Source organism: Pimephales promelas, chromosome 21, assembly GCF_988280905.1.
Source record: "Pimephales promelas chromosome 21, fPimPro1.hap1.1, whole genome shotgun sequence".
Lineage (NCBI taxonomy): Eukaryota > Metazoa > Chordata > Actinopteri > Cypriniformes > Leuciscidae > Pimephales > Pimephales promelas.
In genome coordinates, this window is record NC_142789.1 from 31,062,831 (window position 1) to 31,075,687 (window position 12,857).

The window sequence follows — 12,857 nt, forward strand, 5'->3', positions numbered from 1 at the left end:
TCTTGCTTAAGGTTTATTAACAACACTGCTAGACGATTACTTGTAATGAGCATTAGTTTTTTATTAATGTAAATATTTCAGAAAGAAAAGTTAGGCTCAAACTTAAATTCTTTATGCTCAAACTCTGGAAACTACTCCTGTGCAAGGGAAATCATTATGGACATCAGCTATGCTAATTATTTCCCATCTGTTTTCTGCTGTTATCTCGGGACGCTTGTCCCGAGAAAAATGGCGTTCATCAACTTCAGTTTGTAGGAGCTGCTGTGCTGCACGTGGGATTGAACAACATCAAGCTGAGGTTCTACAGGAGCCTGATCGAGACGGTATGCAACACATCGCCTGAAGCAACGATCATCGTGTCTGGGCTGCTTCCCATGTACAGACAAGGACAGGAAAGGTTCAGTAGATTATTTGCACACACCTAATAAATAGTAAGTCAAAGTCCAAATCACAGTCTTTGTTGTCCAAACTTAATTGATATGCTTAGTGTGGAACATTTATATTGAAACTGTCTATTACTTGTTTAGTGACGCCTGTGGAGAGACGACTCGACGCCTGTGAGCTGCTGGATCGGTGGTCGGCGCTTGAAACAACACAAGCCGATGTTCACTAGTCAGTGGTTGGTTACTCTTTGACTCTGACTTCGTCTACTTCATGCGTTTATTTGCCCAGGAGGATGTGATCATCTCTGGCTTCATTCACTCTGGCACCGACACAACACCATGGATCACACAGCGGAAGACACAAGCCAGGACCAGAGCAAGAACCTCTCCGTCGCCCCTCCCGGTCTTCGAGATCTCGACCCGGAACCGCTTCTCCCCTCTTAGCGAGTCGGAACGTGACGCCACCGTGATCATGGGCACGTCCATGGTCCGTCATGTCTGTGCTACCTCAGGTAAGGATAAGGTGCGCACTCACTGCTTTCCTGGTGCTCATGTTCTTGATGTTGCTGCACAGGTTCCTGAGATCCTAAACGGTGATGAGCGCGTCGGAGCTGTTGTGCTGAACGTGGGACCGAACGACATCAGGCCGAGGTTCTGAAGGACTACAGGAGCCTGATCGAGACGCAACAGATCATCTGAAGCAACGATCGTGTCTGCACTGCTTCCCACTTACAGACATGACTAGTAAGTCCAAGTCACAGTTTTTGTTGTCCAAACTTAATTGATATGCTTAGTGTGGAACATTATATTGAAACTGTGTCTGTTCCTCATTTAGTGAGGCCTGTGAAGAGACTACTCTGCCTGTGAGCTGCTGGATCGGCGGTCAGCGCTTGAAACATCACATGCCGATGCTCACAAGTCAGTGGTTGGTTACTCTTTGACTCTGACTTCATCTACTCAGTGAGTTTCTCTGCCCAGGAGGACGCGATCATCTCTGACTTCATTCACTCCGGCACCGACACAACACCATGGATCACACAGCGGAAGACACGAGCCAGGACCAGAGCTAGAACCTCTCCGCCGCCCCTCCCGGTCTTCGAGATCTCGACCCGGAACCGCTTCTCCCCTCTTGGTGAGTCGGAACGCGACGCTACCGTGATCATAGGCACGTCCATGGTCCGTCTTGTCTGCGCACCTTATCCTTACCTGAGGTAGCACACTCACTGCTTTCCTGGTGCTCATGTTCTTGATGTTGCTGTACAGCTTCCCGGGATCCTGAATGGTGATGAGCGCGTCAGAGCTGTTGTGCTGAACGTGGGAGTGAACGACATCAGGCTGAGGTTCTGAAGGACTACAGGAGCCTGATCGAGACGGTACCCAACACATCGCCTGAAGCAACGAGCCTTGCACATCTAACCCTTTCTGGGTCTTCTTTAAATAATCTTTTCTAGATTTTTTTTTTCGACTAAGTTTCACTAGTCGTCTTCTAATTGATTTATCTTTAAAAAAGAAAATACATTTTTAATCCTTAAGCATATCCGCGCACACGCTATTTAGTAGGCGCTGAACTGTTCAATTACTGGCCAGAATTGAACAGTTAAAGCCCCACGCTGGGTGCCATGTTTTACGGTGTGTGCTTTAATCTTAACACCTTTAACCTTATTATTTATTATCCTCAGGTTAGGTCGAGTAAGTCAAATCTGCCCAAAATCATTAGCATTCGATTGGTATTTACAATTGTTCAGATGACTTCTCTGTGGTCAGTTATTGCTTAAGGTTTATTAACACTGCTAGACGATTACTTGTAATGAGCATTAGTTTTTTATTAATGTAAATATTCCAGAAAGAAAAGTTAGGCTCAAACTTAAATTCTTTATGCTCAAACTCTGGAAACTACTCCTGTGCAAGGGAAATCGTTATGGACATCAGCTATGCTAATTATTTCCCATCTGTTTTCTGCTGTTATCTCTGGACGCTTGTCCCGAGAAAAATGGCGTTCATCAACTTCAGTTTGTCGGAGCTGCTGTGCTGCACGTGGGCTTGAACAACATCAAGCTGAGGTTCTACAGGAGCCTGATTGAGACGGTACGCAACACATCGCCTGAAGCAACGATCATCATGCCTGGGCGGCTTCCCACGTACAGACAAGGACAGGAAAGGTTCAGTAGATTATTTGCACACACCTAATAAATAGTAAGTCAAAGTCCAAATCACAGTCTTTGTTGTCCAAACTTAATTGATATGCTTAGTGTGGAACATTTATATTGAAACTGTCTATTCCTTGTTTAGTGACGCTTGTGGAGAGACGACTCGACGCCTGTGAGCTGCTGGATCAGCGGTCAGCGCTTGAAACATCACAAGCCGATGTTCACAAGTCAGTGGTTGGTTACTCTTTGACTCTGACTTCGTCTACTTCATGCGTTTATTTGCCCAGGAGGATGCGATCATCTCTGGCTTCATTCACTCCGGCACCGACACAACACCATGGATCACACAGCGGAAGACTCAAGCCAGGACCAGAGCGAGAACCTCTCCGCCGCACCTCCCGTTCTTGGAGATCTTGACCCGGAACCGCTTCTCCCCTCTTCACGAGTTGGAACGCGACGACGCCGTGGTCATCGGCACGCCAATGGACTGTCATGTCCGTGCTACCTCAGGTAAGGATAAGTTGCGCACTCGCTGCTTTCCTGGTGCTCATGTTCTTGATGTTGCTGCACAGCTTCCTAAGATCCTGAACGGTGATGAGCGCGTCAGAGCTGTTGTGCTGAACGTGGGAGCGAACGACATCAGGCCGAGGTTCTGAAGGACTACAGGAGCCTGATCGAGACGCAACAGATCATCTGAAGCAACGATCGTGTCTGGACTGCTTCCCACTTACAGACATGACTAGTAAGTCCAAGTCCAAATCACAGTTTTTGTTGTCCAAACTTAATTGATATGCTTAGTGTGGAACATTATATTGAAACTGTGTCTGTTCCTCGTTTAGTGAGGCCTGTGAAGAGACGACTCTGCCTGTGAGCTGCCTGATCGGCGGTCAGCGCTTGAAACATTACACGCCGATGCTCACAAGTCAGTGGTTGGTTACTCTTTGACTCTGACTTCTACTCATGAGTTTCTCTGCCCAGGAGGACGCGATCATCTCTGGCTTCATTCACTCCGGCACCGACACAACACCATGGATCACACAGCGGAAGACACGAGCAAGTACCAGAGCTAGAACCTCTCCGCCGCCCCTCCCGGTCTTGGAGATCTCGACCCGGAACCGCTTCTCCCCTCTTGGTGAGTCGGAACGCGACGCTACCGTGATCATGGGCACGTCCATGGTCCGTCTTGTCTGCGCACCTTATCCTTACCTGAGGTAGCACACTCACTGCTTTCCTGGTGCTCATGTTCTTGATGTTGCTGTACAGGTTCCCGAGATCCTGAACGGTGATGAGCGCGTCAGAGCTGTTGTGCTGAATGTGGGAGCGAACGACATCAGGCTGAGGTTCTGAAGAAGGACTACAGGAGCCTGATCGAGACGGTACGCAACACATCGCCTGAAGCAACGAGCCTTGCACATCTAACCCTTTCTGTGTCTTCTTTAAATAATCTTTTCTAGATTTTTTTTTGACTAAGTTTCACTAGTCGTCTTCTAATTGATTTATCTTTAAAAAAGAAAATAAATTTCTTATCCTTAAGCATATCCACGCACACGTTATTTAGTAGGCGCTTAACTGTTCAATTACTGGCCAGAATTGAACAGTTAAAGCCCCACGCTGGGTGCCATGTTTTACGGTCTGCGCTTTAATCTTAACACCTTTTAACCTTATTTATTATCTTCAGGTTCGGTCGAGTAAGTCAAATCTGCCCTAAATCATAAGCATTCGAATGGTATTTACAATTGTTCAGATGACTTCTCTGTGGTCAGTTCTTGCTTAAGGTTTATTAACACTGCTAGACGATTACTTGTAATTAGCATTAGTTATTTATTAATGTAAATATTCCAAAAATAAAAGTTAGGCTCAAACTTAAATTCTTCATGCTCCAACTCTGGAATCTACTCCTGTGTAAGGGAAATCATTATGGACATTAGCTATGCTAATTATTTCCCATCTGTTTTCTGCTGTTATCTCGGGACGCTTGTCCCGAGAAAAATGGCGTTCGTCAACTCCAGTTTGTCGGAGCTGATGTACTGCATGTGGGAGTGAACGACATCAGGCTGAGGTTCTGAAGAAGTTCTACAGGAGCCTGATCGAGATTGTACGCAACACATCGCCTGAAGCAACGATCATCGTGTCTGGGCTGCTTCCCATGTACAGACAAGGACAGGAAAGGTTCAGTAGATTATTTGCACACACCTAATAAATAGTAAGTCAAAGTCCAAATCACAGTCTTTGTTTTCCAAACTTAATTGATATGCTTAGTGTGGAACATTATTTTGAAACTGTGTCTATTCCTCGTTTAGTGACACCTGTGGAGAGACGACTCTCCCTGTGAGCTGCTGGATCGGCGGTCAGCGCTTGAAACATCACAAGCCGATGTTCACAAGTCAGTGGTTAGTTACTCTTTAACTCTGACTTCATCTACTCCATGCGTTTCTCTGCCCAGCAGGACGCGATCATCTCTGGCTTCATTCAGTCCGGCACCGACACAACAGCATGGATCACACAGCGGAAGACACGAGCCAGGACCAGAGCTAGAACCTCTCCGCCGCCCCTCCCGGTCTTGCAGATTTCGACCTGGAACCGCTTCTCCCCTCTTTGCGAGTTGGAACGCGACGACGCGGTCATCGGCACGCCAATGATCCGTCATGTCTGTGCTACCTCAGGTAAGGATAATGTGTGCACTCACTGCTTTCCTGGTGCTCATGTTCTTGATGTTGCTGCACAGGTTCCTGAGATCCTGAACGGTGATGAGCGCGTCGGAGCTGTTGTGCTGAATGTGGGAGTGAACGACAACAGGCTGAGGTTCTGAAGGACTACAGGAGCCTGATTGAGACGGTACGCAACACATCGCCTGAAGCAACGAGCCTTGCACATCTAACCCTTTCTGGGTCTTCTTTAAATAATCTTTTCTAGTTTTTTTTTTTCGACTAAGTTTCACTAGTCGTCTTCTAATTGATTTATCTTTAAAAAAGAAACTAAATTTCTAATCCTTAAGCATATCCGTGCACACGCTATTTATTAGGCGCTGAACTGTTCAATTACTGGCCAGAATTGAACAGTTAAAGCCCCACGCTGGGTGCCATGTTTTACGGTGTGTACTTTAATCTTAACACCTTTAACCTTATTATTTATTATCCTCAGGTTAGGTCGAGTAAGTCAAATCTGCCCTAAATCATAAGCATTCGAATGGTACTTACAATTTGATCAGATGACTTCTCTGTGGTCCGTTCTTGCTTAAGGATTATTAACGACACTGCTAGACAATTGCTTGTAATTAACATTAGTTATTTATTAATGTAAATATTCCAGAAATAAAAGTTAGTCTCAAGCTTAAATTCTTTATGCTCAAACTCTGGAATATCCTTCCCGATATGGTTTGACGCTTTAAAGTTTAAAACTAGACTAAAGACGCATCTCTTTAGCCAAGCATTCACATACTGCTTACCTTTTATTCCTCTATTGAATCAGGTCGAATGCTTTTAATACTTTAAAACTAGAAGAGTCTGTAGGTTACTTGTATAGGTTGCATAGTATTTACAGTCATTACTTTTCCTGTGTGTATTGCGTGAATGATGGTTGGTTGGGCAGATATTGTGTTATTGCGGTAGGTGGTATGCCATACGGAACCGTTGCCAATGAAACGCATTACAGCGACAGTGGGGCTCGACAGCCTTAGTCAAACGGGTTGGTGCATATGGTTGGGTTGTGGAGAGTTTGTGAGTGTTTTTTAACATCTACTCCTGTGTAATGGAAATTTTTATGAACATCAGCTATGCTAATTATTTCCCATCTGTTTTCTGCCGTTATCTCGGGACGCTTGTCCCGAGAAAAATGGCGTTTGTCAGCTCCAGTTTGTATCCAGCCTCTCATGGAGACTTCAGATGCCCCAACACCTGCAATGAGAAGACCAAATGCCTGTGAAGAGATGACTCAACACCCGTGAAAGATGACTCGATGCCTGTGGAGAGATGACTCAATGCTGGCGATATGTTATGCCCTTAATATTACATGATGATCCAAATGTAATTTTCCATGTACTTTTCTGTCATGCACTTTTTGTAAAGCTGCTTTGAAACAAGTATTGTGAAAGGACTATACAAACAAACTTGAATTCACTTGCAGGGCCAACAGACACAGAGCTTACAGCGGGGGAGCTTCACTGCAAAGCAGACAGGTGAGCATACAGGTATGTAATCCTCTTCTTTAAGTGACAGTCAGAGAACTTACGGCTGGAGGTTTCACTGCAAAGCAGTCAGTTAAGCGTTCACTACATGTCTCTCTTCACAGTGGGCTGCCAGATAAATACACTCAATGGTCTGTGAAGTACAACAATGTTAGCCTCTTCTTATGCAGTCAGAATGTGATGGAAAACTCCGGTAAGAAGTGGACATCCAGGGGTTTAGGGTTACACTTAACACAGCAAACAGTGCATCACATCCCTTCATCTCAACAATTCAGCACTCAGTGGGAAATACTCATATATGGCCATCGCCCTTCTTCTGAACTGGCATTCACATCAAGAGGTCCCACAGACACAAGAGAGAAGGATGGAAATTGATTTGGACTACTCATGATCTCTCACAAATGATCTTCTGTCCCATGGTTACCTCCTTCTCATTGAATCAGCCTGCTCTTTCTCCCAACTCACAGCACTGTGCCCGTTCGCCGGCCCCGCTTCCTCTTCACCACGGCTCACACTTTCTCTGAGAACACTTATCCCAAAACAATGCCCCGTTTGGTCTGTACTTCCTCCTTTTATACTCCTCTAATCGCAACGCGTCCCAATCGCGAAGCTTTACTCCCCATGCACAGCTGCCAGCGACGTTTGGCTGATCACCCCATTTTCGGGGATTTTTGCGCTACCCTGGAACTAGCCCGGTGTTCCTTTTTTTGGGTCCTGCGGGAGGCAATCACGGCGAACATTAGTTCTGCTTTGTTAGGGACAAAGTTGGATTTTGTCACCCCGTGATGTACTTTTTCAAAATTTACAATTTTATATTTGTGCATTTTCCTATCGTTTGCATTTATTTTATTTCTTTCTCTTGTCTTTGCATTTTTTTCTAAGCCAATTGTTTTTCTAAGCCCGTTGTTTTTTGTTTATGATTTAATGTCTTCCATCCATCTTTCATTTATGCTATTTTAATTGTTAGTAATTATGCTGTTCTATGTTCCTGTCCAATTGACTATTTTACGCTGATGGGGTTTGACTTGTGTGGGTCTTGACTTATTTGACTTGAGTGGATCTTGACTTGTGGGTCTTGACTTGTGTGGATCTTGACTTGTGTTTAACTTGTGTGGATCTTGACTTGTGGGTCTTGACTTGTGTTTGACTTGTGTGGATTCTGACTTGTGTTTGACTTGTGTGGATCTTGACTTGTGGGTCTTGACTTGTGTGTGTCTTGAGTTGTGTTTGACTTCAGTGGATCTTGACTTGTTTGACTTGTGTTGATCTTGACTTGTGTTTGACTTGTGTGGATCTTGACTTGTGGGTCTTGACTTGTGTTGATCTTGACTTGTGTATGACTTGAGTGGATCTTAACTTGTGGGTCTTGACTTGTTTGACTTGTGTGGGTCTTGACTTGTGTTTCACTTGTGTGAATCCTGACTTGTGTTTGACTTGTGTGGATCCTGACTTGTGTGGGTCTTGACTTGTGTTTGACTTGTGTGGATCTTGACTTGTTTGACTTGTGTTGATCTTGACTTGTGGGTCTTGACTTGTGCTTGACTTGTGTTTCACTTGTGTGGATCCTGACTTGTGTTTGACTTGAGTGGATCTTGACTTGTGCTTGACTTGTGGGTCTTGACTTGTGCTTGACTTGTGTTTGACTTGTGTTGATCTTGAGTTGTGTGGGTCTTGACTTGTGTGGATAATGCCTTCTATTGTCTCTGTAGCACAGGAGCACTTTTAAAAAAAGAGAATTTATTAATGCCATGAAATTGATTTGACAGCATTTGCTTTTGTATTTATGGCTTGGAGCACTTTTAAAAAAAGAGAATTTATTAATGTCATGAAATTGATTTGACAACATTTGCTTTTGTATTTATGGCTTAGACACTTGTACCATTTTTAAGCCCCTTTCCCCCTTCTTAATACTCATTTTGTGTTATGACCATTTTTTTTCTGGTCTATTTGCACTGATGATATTGTGCTTTTGGTTTGCTATTCTTTGCATTTATTTAATCTTTTAATACTTCCATACCTCTGTTACCTTTCCCTTTAAACTACTTGTAAATATGCCCTTGTCCTATGTTTTAGTCAATTTTAGTTGTATAGTGCTTCTCAAAATGGTTTAAAAGTGTCTTTATGCCACTTAATTTTAGCCTTTGAATTCCTTTTCATCATTTATATTGATTTGTCCTAGTATCCTCTTCGAATCCCTCATTTAAGTTTGATTGTCAAATGATGGCATTTGTTCATTATTTGTTATGTGTTTTTTTGATATTGTCTTTAAAATTTTGTATTTTTACACTTTTGTAAAAAGTCCCTATTTTTGTGCCCCTTGCTTCATGCTCCTTTTTTCCCTTTTGTAGAAATGTTAATGTTTTGTATTTATGCTGTTGATTGAATGTATTTCATTGACAAATGTAAGGGAATACAACAGGCAATCATTTTCTTCTATACATAAATGTTTTGAAACAAACAAAAAAAAAAAGATATGCATTAACTGTACTGTCATTTTAATGCATTGTAGTTTTAGGTCTTGCATTTTTATGGTCTGAAATTAAATATCTCCAACTTCTTAAATGTTACTGTTCAGAGAGAGACTGTGGGCTTTCTGAGAAGGAACATGGCATTCTTGTATGTACAGTCACTGCAAATCTTCACTACATTAATGCCTTTTATTATTTATACTTGTATAAAGCAAATTACTTGTACAGCTTTATAAAACACAGTCCTGAAACTGCTGCTGTTGTATTTATGCCTTAACCTCATGTATTTAAGATTTTTTTTTTATTGTCACAATGGCACTTTTTGTATCGGTGAATTTTCCCATCTTTTGTATTAATTTCATTCCTTTTTCTTGTCTTTCCCTTTTTTTTCCCCAAGCCTATTTTTTTTTTTGTTTGATTTAATGTCTTCCATCTTTTATTAATGCTCCTGGTCTTAGTCAATGGGACAGGGCATAAAAAGGCTTTACCCTGTTCTATTTTGTATTGAAAGGAACTGCGTCAAATGGTTTGTCTGTACTTTTTGCATAATTATGCACTTGTTATTCTCTTACTGTCTTTTGTATGTTCGCATTAGTCTCATCATGCCCATTTTCTGCTCTGGTTCATCTCTGTTGTTGTGGTCACTTGTATTTCATGCTGCGATTTCATTCAGCCTGTTTGAATTTTGTTCTTCCCCTGATGGTATGGCTATCGGGTTCATGGGGTACTTGGTTCTCCACATTAACAGAAGTTAATGAAAATGAAGTTTCTTTTTAAGTGTTCAATTGTTGGAATTGGGTGGGTGGGACTTGTAAAGACAAGGGACTCGTCAAAGGACTTGTGGATCTTGACTTGTGTTAGACTGACTTGTCCAGGGTTGATTTCAACCCTTCACCTCATCAAAAATAAAAACCTAAGTATACCATAAATGCATTTTTAAAAATATATTTCTTTCACTGGTTTCTAACATTTTCTGTCTGCTTTTTATGTTCTTGTTTGCCTTTCTTATATGCTATTGTTTTCCTTTCTTGTATTGTAAAGCTTTGTACTGAAGTTGTAAACTTACTTTTTTGTATTTTGTTGCGCTTGATTTTGTTTTCATTTTAATTTCTTTGTTTTTTTTTTACTTAGGTTAACAAAAGGCTTTAAACAGAACATGGAAACAAATATGGACCATAAACCATGTTTCTACTCTTTTATGACTTTACTTGTGCCCATATTGTGTAATTTGGAACACCCCATTTGTGAATCGTAACCTTTTTTTTGCATTTTCAAAATTACTTTAAGTTTTTGTGAGGTTTATAATCTGTTTTGGTTTATTTTGTGTTCCCATTAAACAGCTGGAGGGACCGGCCAACACAGGATAGACAATCCAGTCTGATGTCCTTCACACTCAGCCTCTCATTGATGCTGCTCCTCCCCCCCTCCTCTACCTGTGTCATCTAGTTAATGTGGCCTGTGTTTGTTGGCTACTTTCAGCCCTTTGGTTCATCCTTCATTTTACCCTTTACACCTTGAGTCCACCTTTGTGCCAAGCCCCAGACTTATGGCGGAGCTGGTAATCTGAGGCCAAAAACAGGTCGACAGAGTGAAAGTTAGGTTGATGCTCTATCAGGTCCTCCATGGGCAGTTATTGCCCTGCAGTGCAGTGGTCTTGTCTCTGCCCAGGTCCCCATCTCTAATGGCTCCATCTGAGTTGGTTGTCCACCGAGTTGTAACTGGCACATTCACCAAAGGTCCCCCTATCATTTTATTGACTGTGTTTTGGCTCTACATCCCATCCTAAAGCAGCTTTGTCCACTTGACTTATTTTTGCTACTTTGTATTGTTTAACCTTTTTTTTGTATTTCAGCACATTTTAGGTTTTTTATTTTAGGATTTTTTTATGCCCTCTATATTTCAATCAGTCAGTCTTTTTTTTTTTCCTTTTGTACAGTATTTTATTCACTAACTTCTATTTAAACTTTGTTCTGTGCCCTTTATGGTCTTGTCTAAGCTATTCTAAGACGGAACAAAATATAGTTGTTAAGCATAAAAGCTGCACGTCTCAGATTATTCTTCCTTTTGCATTCCTATTGCCCTTTAGTGTTTGTATTTCTGCTGTTTGCCTTTTATGCCTCTGCCAGTTAAGTCCCTTTTTTTTGCCCTGTTGTAGTGATTTTTACATATTTTTTCCTTGTGGTGTTAGATTAAATTTGTAATACCCTTTATGCCTTAATGCTCCTTAAATTTTGTCTCTGCACTTATGTCCTTATCATGGTCTCAATGGCACTTTTTGCATTTGTGCATTTTTCCCATCTTTTGTATTTTGATCTCTTGCCTTTGCATTTGAACCATCACTGCTCTTGTCTTTGCATTTTCCCTAAGCCTATTTTAGTTTTATTGGCTTTTTATGATTGAATGTTTTCCATATATCTTTAATTTATGCTCCTTGCCTTGTAAGCCATTGTGCTGTTTTATGGCCCAGTCCCATTGACCATTTTTATGCCCATTCCTATTTATCTGGAACAGTTGTATTTTGTATTTAAATGTACTTAATAAAAGGTTTGCCTTTACTGTTTGTGTGTTTTGTAAATGTATGTGCCTGTTTATATTCTGACTGTCTTCTGTATGTTAGCATTAGTGGCTGTCTTACTACACCCTTTTTCTGCTTTGATTCATCTCTATGTTCTTGTGCTGATTTTTATTTGTGCCTGATGCTGCTATTTCATTCAGCCTGTTTGAATTTTGTTCTCCCCGATGGGATGGTTAAGTTTTCTGGGTACTTGATTTATTTTCATGAACTTCTGGAAAACTGGAGATCTTTCTTTTCAAGTGTTCAGCTGTTGTACTTCAGTGGGTGGGTCTTGTCCAAGGTTGATTTTTCACCCTGCACCTCATGAGTATCAACTGCAGGTGCAAATCAAAGTCACTTAAGCTACAATATATAGGGATGCCTCCCACGCAATATATAGGGATGCCTCCCGTGCAGACACTTTTTTTTCTTAAGTGTTTTATTTACATTGTACTAATTTTGTATTTATCTTAATTAAAGGGACAACCAAACTATGGTTTCTCCTCTTGTTCCATTTGACTTTCTATTTTATGACCCTTTTGTCTGTCTTTGCATTTATTTTATATTTAGATCTTTATTTTAAAGCATTGTTTTTATTGTTAATAAATACCTTTTAACTTGTTTCTTACATTCTGTTACCTTTTATGCCATTGTTTGCCCCTTCTTATATTGTAAAGCTTTGTATGAAAGTTGTAAACTTGTCTTGTATTTTGTTGCACTTTGTTTTGTTTTTCATTTTAGTTTTTAAACATTTTCAAAATTACTGTAAAGTACTTGTCAGGTTATAATCTTTTTTTTTTTCTTTTTTTTATAACCCATTATCCTGTGTTGGCTGGTCCCTCCAGCTGTTTAAACAGTCCAGTCTGATGTCCTTCTCACTCAGCATGAAGCCTCTCATTGATGCTCCTCCCGCCTCCTCTACCCATGTCATCTATTTAATGGGGCCTGTGTCTGCTGGCTCCTTGCAGCCTTTTGCCTCATCCTTCATTGCACCTTGGGTCAACCTTTGTATTCCAGATTACCAGCTCCGCCTATGTGTTGATCCTCTGTCTTTGTGCCAAGCCCCGGACTTAACTTTCACTCTGTCGACCTATCAGTTCCACCATGGGCAGTTATCCCTCA